Source organism: Heloderma suspectum, chromosome 3 (assembly GCF_057233095.1).
Source record: "Heloderma suspectum isolate Gila_16-S chromosome 3, 16-S_ref, whole genome shotgun sequence".
Taxonomy (NCBI): Eukaryota; Metazoa; Chordata; class Lepidosauria; order Squamata; family Helodermatidae; genus Heloderma; species Heloderma suspectum.
The window spans coordinates 268,713,902-268,725,954 of NC_139460.1; positions in this window are offsets into that span (position 1 = coordinate 268,713,902).

Genomic DNA, 12,053 nt, shown 5'->3' on the forward strand with positions numbered 1-12,053 from the left:
CCAGCTATGTGCTTTTCCAAAATATTCCATTTCATTCTGCTTCCCCTGTCCCCCATTTTCTGGGGGAACTCAGCATTCTGTGGACACTGAGGATGCTCAGTCCTCATTGGGTTGTTTGAGGTCTCTCCCTTTGGCTGTTTTTCTAAAGTGTATATGTGTGTGTGCACATACCCCCCCCCCCCCCCGGTTCCCACAAGCCTCCCTGTTGTGCATGGATGGTGCGCTTTCAGCTACATAACAATTGACACTTGAAGAATGTGTTTGCTATTAGTGGGTTGGGCCCAGACATAGTCATACTTAGAGGAGGCCCACTGAATTCTGCATTGTACAAAGTGCTGAACTCCTGGTTGCCTTCAGTTCCAAATCTCCATTGGTTCATGGGTGAAAGTTGGGTAGGTTATGCCTTTGTTAAGATCCAGAAACCATTGGATAATGAAAGTATTTGTGAGAGCCTGCTTGCTCTCAGAATGCTTCCATTACTATTTTTAGGGCAGGTGGGTTGGTTTACTTTGCCTAAGTCTGCCTTTCTTCAGTTTTGAGGTGTTCTCTTGCCTTTGTACCCTTTGTTTTCTTTGTGTTCTGATTTCTAGTCTGGATATATTTTGCTCTACATAAGAAAATCCAAATGTCCAGGACTGGTGCCAGATTTGAGAGGACCCTTGATGTAGGGCCTTCTGTGGTATAGGGATGAGCAAATGAACAGTGTTCAAGACTGCTAGGATTCTCTGGACATCATCTCACCACTTGTCTCATGCCCAGTTCCTGTCCGCATTTGCGATTGTTGCTTGCTCTGTGTAAATTGCAAAATTGCGCAAATTGAGCAGCGATCAGCCACAAGTTATTAATTTGCACAACTTTTCTCCATAGCCTAAAGTGGAGCTGATTCCATCTACAGGGGAAATTTGTGTGAAATCAAGCTGGAAAGTTGCACAAATCAAACATGAGCACACGTCTGGCAAATTGTGAACATTTTCAGCTGTCATGCACTCACAGTTGGGCCTTCGAACAGGGCATACTCACATGTTTTGTGAGCAAAAATGAAATTCTCATACATCTCTACTATGGTGTCCCCCATGTCAGTGGGCAGCCCCTCCCCTCTTCCTCCACTTCCTCCTGATTTCCACTGGATGTGGAGGAAGTCAGGCAGGCCTATTGGAGGAGGGTGGTGGTGGTGGTAAGTCCATTAATGAGTGCTGGGCGACTGCCATTGAAATTGCCTGCAATGCCTTGGGGCAATGTAGCATCACTTCATGGCAGTGTAAGCAATCACACTTGTCATGGCCCTGTGTCCATCAGAGTACCAAACAGGGGCCTGAGGACAACAGCAGTGGATGCCCAAAGATCCCAGCTGCTGAACCCAGACTTGCAGAAGTCACTCTTTATTTGCCATATTTTCTTTCATGTCGCATCAACCTATCTTGGGTCCACTTACTCTCCCCATCCAAGGGAAACATTATTCTTCCATTAAGAAGTTGGCAAACCTACCCCTGAACAGGTAGTGCAAGTTTTCTGGAAGTGAACAGGCTGGCTTAGCACAGGGGGTTGGTAGTGGCAGTAGCTTCTCTGTTGAGCACTGGGCAGCTGCCATTGAAATTGTCCACAATGCCTTGGAGTGATATAATGTAACTCCAGGACATTGCAAGCAATTGTGATAATTCAGTGCAAGTATCATGTGGTCTACCAGGATACTCTGGAAAGGTCAAATATTTAGGAAAAGGGCCCACAGTAGCAAGGTGGTAAATGTCAGGAGCAGAGCCAAGTTGAATTTGGGGGTGTCAAGGGTGGAGCCACAGAAAACCTGGTGGATTGTGTATGAAACAGAAGCTGTTAGGTCAGCCTTCCCCAACATGGTCCCCTCCAGATGTTTCGGGTTGCAATTCCCAGAAGCCTCAGTTAATATGGCCAATCGTCAGGAATGCTGGGAGTTATAGTCCGCAACATCTGGAGGGCACTATGCTATGTTAGATCATGTAGGGGGCCTGCCAGAATTTGAACTTTACTGGCTTTTCAGACCCCAGTTCCAGTTATGTGGCAGAAGAGTTTATTGGGCAGACCAGCAAAGAACTACCAGCTGGTTGGCAACTCTGGCCATTGCCCAGGGTGCTTAAATGCTTTGAACTGTCTGATACTTCAGAAATCTGTTTTCATCACAGAATTAGCTTAAAGGTGTTTGAAGTTTTCTCGGAGTGAACTGGATGAAAAAAACAGGTATTACAGGATACCTCTATATTTGCTTTCAATGATAGGCAAATCCTGTTTTAAAGAACACCTGAAGGATGTAGGATGTGTCAATGCAGCCAGAACAGAGTAAAGCAAACATATACTGTGATATGATATCAAAGAATGTTCACGCTTAAGTGAGGACTAATAATGTTGCAGAACCCAGAGTCAGAGAGACCACGGAGTGAAGGAAAAAGAGATTCTTTATTTAACGCGCGGGCTTAAGGCTGGAATCGTTTCCAAAGAGCCAGAAGCCCCGATTTACATTAGCACATTGGTTTTATAGACATTGTGACACATATGAAACGGCTCCTCCTCCCCCTCCCGCATGGGGTTGCAATCCTCAACATTTTTCCTCCTAGCACCATTGTTTATAATACAAGAACTGGGTTATAGGGTAGCCATGATAAGGAGAGAACAGGAGAGAACAGCAGAGAACAAGATATACAATTGTATGACCTTTGACAAGATAAGGAATTCCTGTGTCTCGTCAGCTTACAACAATATATTCAAGGGAGAAAGAGCTCAGCAAGAACATGAAGCATGAGACTGCATGAGGCTACTTAGTCTGACCCCTGATATGGCTGCTACATTCCCCCCTTAAATGCATAATTTTATTACAATTATAGCATTTCTGATAACCATACAAAGCTTTTTGTGACATACATATTACTTAGCCTCTTGTTGGGCTATTAGAGCATAGAGGGCAGCAGTTTTACTAGCTGAGACATAAAACAGATTGGTTAAACAGCGCATAAGACAAGGAACGCAGAGACATAACAGAACTTTTATGAACAATACTGATAGAATTAGGATGAACAATGCTTTTAAGCTAGCTAAGATCTGGAAGCCAAGGGGTTAACTAATTGAGCTAATTGTTTTGTCTTATTGTTTTGTTAGCTACTATATTGTGCAGCTTGTTGATCTGTTCATCTACAGCATTGCCATTATCAGTTAAGTTAAAACAACAGAGCTTTTGGTGTGTCTCACAACTTAAATGATGAAGAAGGAAGAGGTAATCTATACCAGCTCTATTTTCTAGAACTGCACCTCTTAGATCACGCAACTCTTTATTTAACAATGACAATGCTCGTGAGGTGGCATTTATGCTTTTGGCTAAGCTGCAAGCTAACCAGTTGTTCTTTAGACCATTAGCCAAGGCTAAACCTGGAACCTTAACCAGTGACATTGCTAAGGCCAATTTTTCTGAGTCAGAATATAACTGCACATGACTATTACAATTTTTAGTTAGTTGGAGTGCTCGAGGCTGCCGTTGACGGATTTTCTCGGGCTACAGGGGAAGAATTGGCACCAGTTCAATTGGCGGCTGAGGCAACATGGGTGGTTATCAGACAAGTTGGCAGGAATGAATGACCAAGTGCGGGAATTACATGTCTAAAACCATCCATGAGGCAAAAGTATGTGGGCATCATTAAAAGATATGTTTTGAATTTTATTACAGTGGAAGGGGGCCAGGGATAGCTTTGTATTTTCTGGAAAAAATTTTGACAATTAAGCATTTGTGCACACGTAGCATTTGTTTCAGCAATGATGGGGGTGCGTAGAGTGAACTCTGTAGGGGGTAGGATCTTTGCAACCACGCCCCAATTAGCATTTTGGGAATAAGTTAAACTTACACCATAAACTCTTAACATGGTATCTTTTTGAATTTTCCCAGGATGTCTACAGACAGGTATTAGGCAAGAGCTAATAAGCCTGTTTGCAGGTATACCTCTTGGCAAACAAAAATGTTTTATTTTTATGATGTTAGCCAGGTGAAGCCAGTAATTATCAGCAAATCACTGGGACAAACTTCTTTTTCTAGGGGCAGACCCCCCTTTTTGCACCTTATTAAGGAAACACAATGCAACACTACTAACACTACAACACACATGTTTGATCTTCTTTGGGATCTGACCGTACGCTGGGCAGCTATTCACCTGGCAAGCTGCAGTAGGGTCTAGTCCCCTTCTTTAATTCTCCAGTTGCAGGTCTGACCGTACGCAGGGGGACAGTTTCCCGGTGTGTCCACAGTAAGGTCTAGCCTGAGTCTTCTTACTGCTTTTTCAGAATGATTTTTAAAGGATTTTCAGGATTTCTGTTTACAGTCTACTCTCCCCCTCTCGCTCTTTTGACTTGTGTCCAATGTATCCAGGGTTTAATTTTAGCTGCTTTCATAGCTGCGGGGGTGGAAAGTATGACAGTTTTCAGTCTTCTCTATCTGGGAGTCAAAGGGTTATTTTTCCCTCTTTAACTCATACTTTAACTCTTGGTTGGAAAGGATGAGCTTCTGTGATGGGAATGGCTTATTTTTTTAAGACAAAGCGACGCTGGGCTTGAAGAACTTTGCTCAGTGTTTGAACTTTTTGTTTAAGGCTAACGTTTGCTTGCTTTTGATGCTGCTCCAGTGTCAATTATGAAGTCAATGTCACGGCCCCTCACAGTCAATATCACGGCCCCTCTCAAGCTGTCTCCCTCTTCGCCCATTCTGGCCTCTTTGGTTTTTTCCTTTGTGTATTTGATTTATTTTATTTGGGCATTCATGCCACTAATGTCTATCTTGTCCACACTGGGCACACTGGTTCTTTTTTTAAAGAATCTTCTGCCTCTGCCGGGTCTTCTTCTTTTCTTTTTTCGTTTACGTCTTCTTGGGCCTCTGGGTCGAGGGGGGTGTACTGGCGATAGGCATTTGAAAGATGCTCCAAGTACGCTCTGGGGCCTCGGTGGCACCTTGCAGCACTTTAGACACTTTGGTCATATTAATTGACTTCTTTATACCTGCTTTTCATGGCTTCTAACAGCAGGGTTTGATACTGGGTGAGGCGCTCTAGCCCAACTTGTGTTTTGGGATTCCAGCAGGGGGGGGTTACTTACAAGGAGACTTTATTGGGTAACTTACAGCACACAGGCGTACTTAATTTTTGGATCAGACAGCTTCTCTGAACCATGAGCTATTGCGCTAAATGGGTTTTTATACTATACATGTTACCCATAACACTAGCAAGCATTTTCAGCATAGGCTAGAAGTGTTTGGTTCTCAGGCACAGCTTCCTGTAAACAACTTCGCTTCCCAAAGTGCTTGATAACACTTTTTATTTATTAGTATGGGAAGACAAATTTTTTCTCTTTCTTTTGCTTTCTTTTTCTTTGCTGATCTGCCTGTATTGCAGATCATGTTTCAAACTTTTTATATAAAACTTTCTGCTCCATGCACCAGCCTTGTCTCTTTATTTGTCTTTTTCAAGTTAAACTTACTTAAACTTTTCTGCCTTACACTAGTCCCACTGACACACATTTGGGATAGGCTCTTCTTCTCCTTCTAGTTACATTTTCTTCATTTTAAAGAACTATTACATTATTGTGGCTACTTTACCCCAGGTAATAAGCTCCAGGCACAATCAGCTGCTTTTAATTTACCCTGGGGGCAACTATGGCCACGCTTCTTTTTTTACAAATGTTTTTTCTTTGCCTTTTGCCTTTTCTTTTTCTCTCTTCTCTATCTGTCTTCTACTTTCTCTATTCTTTCTTTTCTACTTGCTTTTGTCTTTTCTCTTCGTCATCCATTGGGAACCACACTTAGTATTATTTGGAGTTGCAACTAACACTAATCTGCAAATATCACATATACTTTATGATATCTAAGAAATCATAAAATATATACAACAAACTTTTTCTGCAATTTAACACAATGAATGGAAAACACTTCTTGCATGGTAAGGCATGATGGAGCAGATCCAGCAATCATACTGGTCTTCTGGCTGAAAGCTCAGGGCCCATTAAAATCAAGGGACGGGCATACCCACACACGCAGAGTTCTAGGTCACCATTTTTGCATCGGCAACTCTATGCTGCATGAATTCTGGCAAAAGGAAATCTAAAAGTTACAGATCAAACTTAGCCTGCTGTACACTGAGCTGACTACAAACATAGACACACGGTCCACAGCGATGAGAGTTCAAGTTTATCAAAAGCTTCACAGCACTGTCCATGGCAAGTCTTTGACAATTTAAAATTTTAGTTCATGTGCAGAGTGTCTCTAAAAAGCCCAGACATTGATGGAAGCAAACAGAGACGGCTCTGGGCAATGAAGATGCGATGTTTCCAGCAAAGGCTCTCCACTTTTGCATGAGTTTAAAAAGGGAAAGTGTGGCCCTACACCCCTTTTGACAGACAAGGGCCTTTAACTTTTTAGCAAGGCCTCTGTCTAAACAGAGCGGCACAGCTCAGCTCTCTAGCTGTGACGCTTTAACCTGGGCAACTCCTCTGTAAATTTTATTTTACTTCTGTCAGGTTCTCACAGACATTTTAAAAACTTACTCTTTTTTTTTTTTTTTTCTCTTCTAACCTGGTACACGAAAGCACTGAAACACTGAGTGCCGAAACTCAGGACGCTGGGGGGTGATGGGCATCGCTTTATACTTGCATTTTTCAGGCAGCCATTAATCTTCGGGGAGGCGGTGGGGTGATTTGCAGGACTTCAAAGGCAAGCTTCTCAGTTTGTTTGTATTTGTAAATCCCAAGCTCAAAACAGGACACGATGAGGTACAGGGCCACCAAATTCTTGCTTTGGCACGGGCAACAAATAACTCGGGTTAGCTTTCTTCGCTGGGGTCTCAAACAGGAAAACAGTCTTAATTTAAAGTTGTAACATCACTGACAGCGTCAGCCAGCCAGCTACACAGATCTCATTGTTTTTTAAGACAGTTGCTCCAATATCTTCTTTTCTTCTCAATCAGGTTGGGTCTCCCAGCTTACACAGTTTATTGCAGCTTCCAGGAGCATGGCAGTAGCGTGATTTTGGCTTGGCCAGGAACATGCTGTCTGGTTTCTTGGTCTCTTTAGCACACACACTTAGGCAGTGTAACACTGGACACTCAAATCAGTGAGATTTCTTCATTGCAGGGAATCCCACGGCAAAAGCTTAATGGTTACGCTCTTCAGAAATCATATAGCTGATGGTCAGTAGCTACAGGCTCTATGCAATTTTAACACAGTTCAAAGCTAAACACGGTTACCTTGACAGAGATCTTCAACATGGTCTTTCTGCTTCATTCTGCTTTGGGACAGTCTTATGGCACACTTTTCACTCGAAGAGGGGTCTAGCCTGTGCTCTGGGGGCTGATTCTTCACCTTTATTTTCTATTTTGCCTTCATCTTCTGGGTCTTCATTTTCAGTTTCCATTTCTTAGGGATTTCATCTCAATTAGGCGAGGTGATGATGTTGCACAACTCAGAAAGTTGTGGGCAATTTTCCTGCCCCCCCTCTCTCGGCGCGCTAGGCTAACAGCTACGTCTTCGGCCTTACACTCTCACGCTCCCACGCTTTGTTAAAAGCCAGACTGTCCTGCAACATTTTTCTAATTAACAGCCTCAGATCTTGTTTTTTTCCTCTCAGCTCGACCTTGAGCTTTTTGCTGTTTTCTCTTTCTATTCTGAATCTTTAAAAAAACACCTTTTTATTTCTTTGTTTGACATACATCTCAAGGGGGTGCAAGGTTTGCTTCCCCCACCACCCATAGCCTCCCTCCTAAATTGAAGACAGACACAATTAGGGAATGGGAATTGGTCAGTGAGTAAGGGGTCTCACTGGCCGACACAAGAGGATTTTTCACACCACGCACTTTGCTACTGGCCTGGGCACCCGGATGGTCAACGGTATGCTTCAGAAACCGCAGTAGCCACTCACACAATCATCAATCTCTCCACTACATCCATATGTCCCTGCCACCCACTTTTCCCACTTTTTACCAGAGCGGAAAACGGCTTCCCCAGCTTCCTCAGCTTCCTACTGAGTACTGGCGTGCTAGGTACTGGCGCCCACTCGGGGGTGTGATCAGGCCCCCCTTCTACCCGCAAGGAGTAGGTTCTTTTGTATACGTATACCACCAACACTGACCTTCTTCATAAGGCGGGGCCCTCTTTTTTTCTGCCCAGTGGCCTTTCTCCCTAAAGGCGGGGCCCTCTTTTTCCCATATACTTGCCTTTCTCCTGAAGGCTTCCAATGTGGGTTTCAACTCAATTGCAGCTGCGATACAGGCAGGGCTCAAGTTCCTTCCTCCGCTTCCCAAGGTTCTCTTGCTGCTCGCTGCCGTTTGGGCGATCCCAGTGCAGGCTTTCTCCCATTCACTCGACAAAAAGGTCGGTGGCGCCAAGAAAGGGAGGCATGCGCCGAGCTCGTCTTCCCGGTGCGGCGATCAAGAGCAGGCAACTGCCACCTGTCTGGCTCAGAGCCTGCCACATCCGAGTCACAGCACCATTTATGTTGCAGAACCCAGAGTCAGAGAGACCACGGAGTGAAGGAAAAAGAGATTCTTTATTTAACGCGCGGGCTTAAGGCTGGAATCGTTTCCAAAGAGCCAGAAGCCCCGATTTACATTAGCACATTGGTTTTATAGACATTGTGACACATATGAAACGGCTCCTCCTCCCCCTCCCGCATGGGGTTGCAATCCTCAACATTTTTCCTCCTAGCACCATTGTTTATAATACAAGAACTGGGTTATAGGGTAGCCATGATAAGGAGAGAACAGGAGAGAACAGCAGAGAACAAGATATACAATTGTATGACCTTTGACAAGATAAGGAATTCCTGTGTCTCGTCAGCTTACAACAATATATTCAAGGGAGAAAGAGCTCAGCAAGAACATGAAGCATGAGACTGCATGAGGCTACTTAGTCTGACCCCTGATATGGCTGCTACAATAATGGCAGAGGGATAACACAATGGTAGTTCAGCAGAAGGTAATATTATGTGTTGCATACTGTACTGTAGCGGTACATTTTGAAGTGAAGGTGCTCATTCTGAAAGCCCTCATAGTCACACCTCCAAGGAGATTCCAAAATTGCAAGTAGCTGTGTTATTCTCTCTCTCTCTCTCTCTCTCTCTGTATTATAAATGTTTGTGGGTATATGCATTCATGCTCACGCACACAGGCAACAGTGGTATATAGCTTAGTATCCAATGTATTAGGAACAGCTGACAGTTATAGAAGAGTGAGCTGGCAAAGGGCAGTGTAGTGGCATGTTGGACTTTGACTGGAGAAACCTGAGATTTCATAACAAAGGGAAAGAGAAGGACCCAATATGTCCCCACACAAAATAAGCTTGAAAGAAGAGTCAAGAAGGATCTTACCTTTCCTTAGCAACTGCTCAAGTTTCCCCACCCACAATGACAGAGCCTTGGCACTACTGGCTTAAATGAAGTCACAGCTGCAACAGGGTTAAAACATTTAGATGAATTCCTGAAGGTGTGTGAAATCCAAACTAAGGCAAACTGGGGACCACCACAGAGCTATGACAGATATTGTTTCTACATAGTCAAAGTTTGGACTGCGATATGGCCAGAACTTGAGAACTTGTGGCAGCCACTAAATATTAGGGCTGTGCACCACTTTGGCCCAAGGCCCGAACCCTGAGTCGAAGTGGGCTGCTTCGGGTCACTTTATGCCCCCTCTGAGGCAAAGCGGAGGGGGCACAAAGTGACCCAGAGTGGGTCGGGGGCTCTTCGAAGCACTCGGTATGCTTCAGAGCTCTTCCTGCCCCCAGCCCAGTCCCCCGGTGCCTCCAGGTCCTTACCTGAGCCGCCATTGCCACCTCTGTTGCTGCTGCCCTCACCACTGCCATCGCTGTTCTCACTGCCTCAGCCATCCTTGCCGCCAACTGCTGAGGCCTGGATACGCGTGGTGACTCTTACTGTAGGGAGTTGCCATTTTTAAAATGGCAGCCTCCAGGAAGTTCCAGGAGGTTGCCATTTTAAAAATGGTGACTCCCTGCAGTAAGAGTTGCCACACGCATCCAGGCCTCAGCAGTTGGCAGCGGCGGCGAGGGTGGCAGTGGCAAGGTAAGGGGGTTTGAGCAGGGGCATCAGGGGGGACCCGAAGCGGGGTTCGACATCCAAATCCCACTTCAGGTTTGGGGCTGAGGTGGGTCGGGAGTCCCCCAAATCTGCCCAAGCCAATTTGGGCCCGCCTCAGAAGCCGCAAAGTGGCTTCTGAGTCAGATCGGGGCCCCCCGGCACAGCCCTAATATATACAACTAATCCCCCACCCACCCTCAGCCTTCTCCAAACTGGTGTCCACCAGGTGTGTTGGACTGCAACTCCCAGCATGGCCGATGGTCACGTTGGCCAGGAATGCTAGGAGTTGCTGCCTAACACACCTGGATGACACCATGTTGGGGAAGGCTGCCCTCCGTGTGGGAGGTATGCAAAAGAGGATGATCATCACAGTCATGCCCTCCTTGTGAGCTTCCAGAGGTACCTTGCTGGCTTGGCCACCATTGTAAACACAATGGTGGACTAGATGGACCTTTTGATCTGACCCTAGTCCAGGCATTTTTATGCTCTTGTCTCACCCATCCTTTTGTCAGGGTGGAGACTGAGCCCATAGAGCCCCAGAGCAGTTCTGATTCTGAGGAGGAACAGCAATCCGTGGGAGAGGAGCACGCTCATCTCTCACAGGCACAGCAGCTCACACACAGCATTCCTGAGATAGATAGTGACCCTGGCAGCGAGAGAGTGCAGGAGGGGGGATTGCTGGATGCTCGACGCTGATGCCAGGAGCGACGACAGCAGGAGGGCGCGGAAAGGAGGTGCAGTGCATGTTTGGCATGCAAGCAATGGTCACGTCCCGAGGACCCAAGAGAAAGAGGGAGGATCTCTCCCTAGCCTTTAAGTTCAGGGTCTTCCTGTGGTTCTCCTTCAAACGGGGACCAACTGCCTAACCTGGAGCATAGGCTACTCTGCCATCTTTCCCCAGTGCTGTTCCTTGCTTTGGCGCTAGCGACTAGTATTCTGAAAGAGTCATAAATTAATAAAGGAATATGTGTCTTGAGTTGGCTATTGGTGGGGACTGCAAGAGGCAGCTAGGGCGCTCCTGACACCTTTGTCCAATAGGTCAAATAGAATGTAGCTGAATTTCCATACTGAAAGGAGTAATTGACAAAGATGTAATTAATCTAAATATGTAATTTGACAAAGATGTAGTCTTACCTTATGATGTCTGCCAGCTTTACAGACTGCATTTATTTAATAACATAGAGACATGTGGAGGATGAGATGCTATTGGTGACTGATGAAGCCACTCCTGTGGCACTAGGGGTGTACGAAGCCCCTACCTTGCTCCATTCTGGGGCATCCGCAGTGGGGGGGAGGCACTCGGTCCCTCCCCCCGGAATCCTCCCCGGCTGGCTCCACTCCATGGTGTTTCCATAGAGCTGCTGGCTGGGGCCCGCCATAGCTGGAGTTCCGGCCACTGCTGGGTTGCTGCAGCCGCAAGTCGTGGCCATCGTAGTGGCCGCCATTTGCATCCTTGCATTAAGCTGTGATAGGCTACATAAGTATTTACATAGCCTATCACGGCAAAAGGCAGCCACGCAAATGGCGGCCGCTACGAAGGCTGCCATTTGAGGCTGCAGCAGCCCGGCAGCGGCCCAGAGAGGAGCCAGAGCTGCTGCTGCCACATCCGCCGCCGCATCTGTTGCATCCGCCGCATCTGCCGCCGCTGCATCCACCTCCAGGTAGGTTCATCCCAGGGGGATTCCGCGGGGTGGTGGTGGGGATTGCTCCATTCTGCCACGGACTCCAGGGGACCGGATTCCAAAGAAACTGGCCTCACTGGAGTCCGTGGCGGAATTCTCCACCATCCCTATGTGGCACTCAACGTGGGGTTGAGTTGCCTCCCCCCGCATTCAGTAGGAATGGGGACAAGTGGTGTAATGGCCCCAGCATCATGCTGCCCTGTCCTCCACATGGCCTCTTCTCCTTCGGTGTGGCACCCCATCCACCTTCCATGTGCAGCAGTGTGGGAATAATTGGTCACCAACTTGGGGACTAA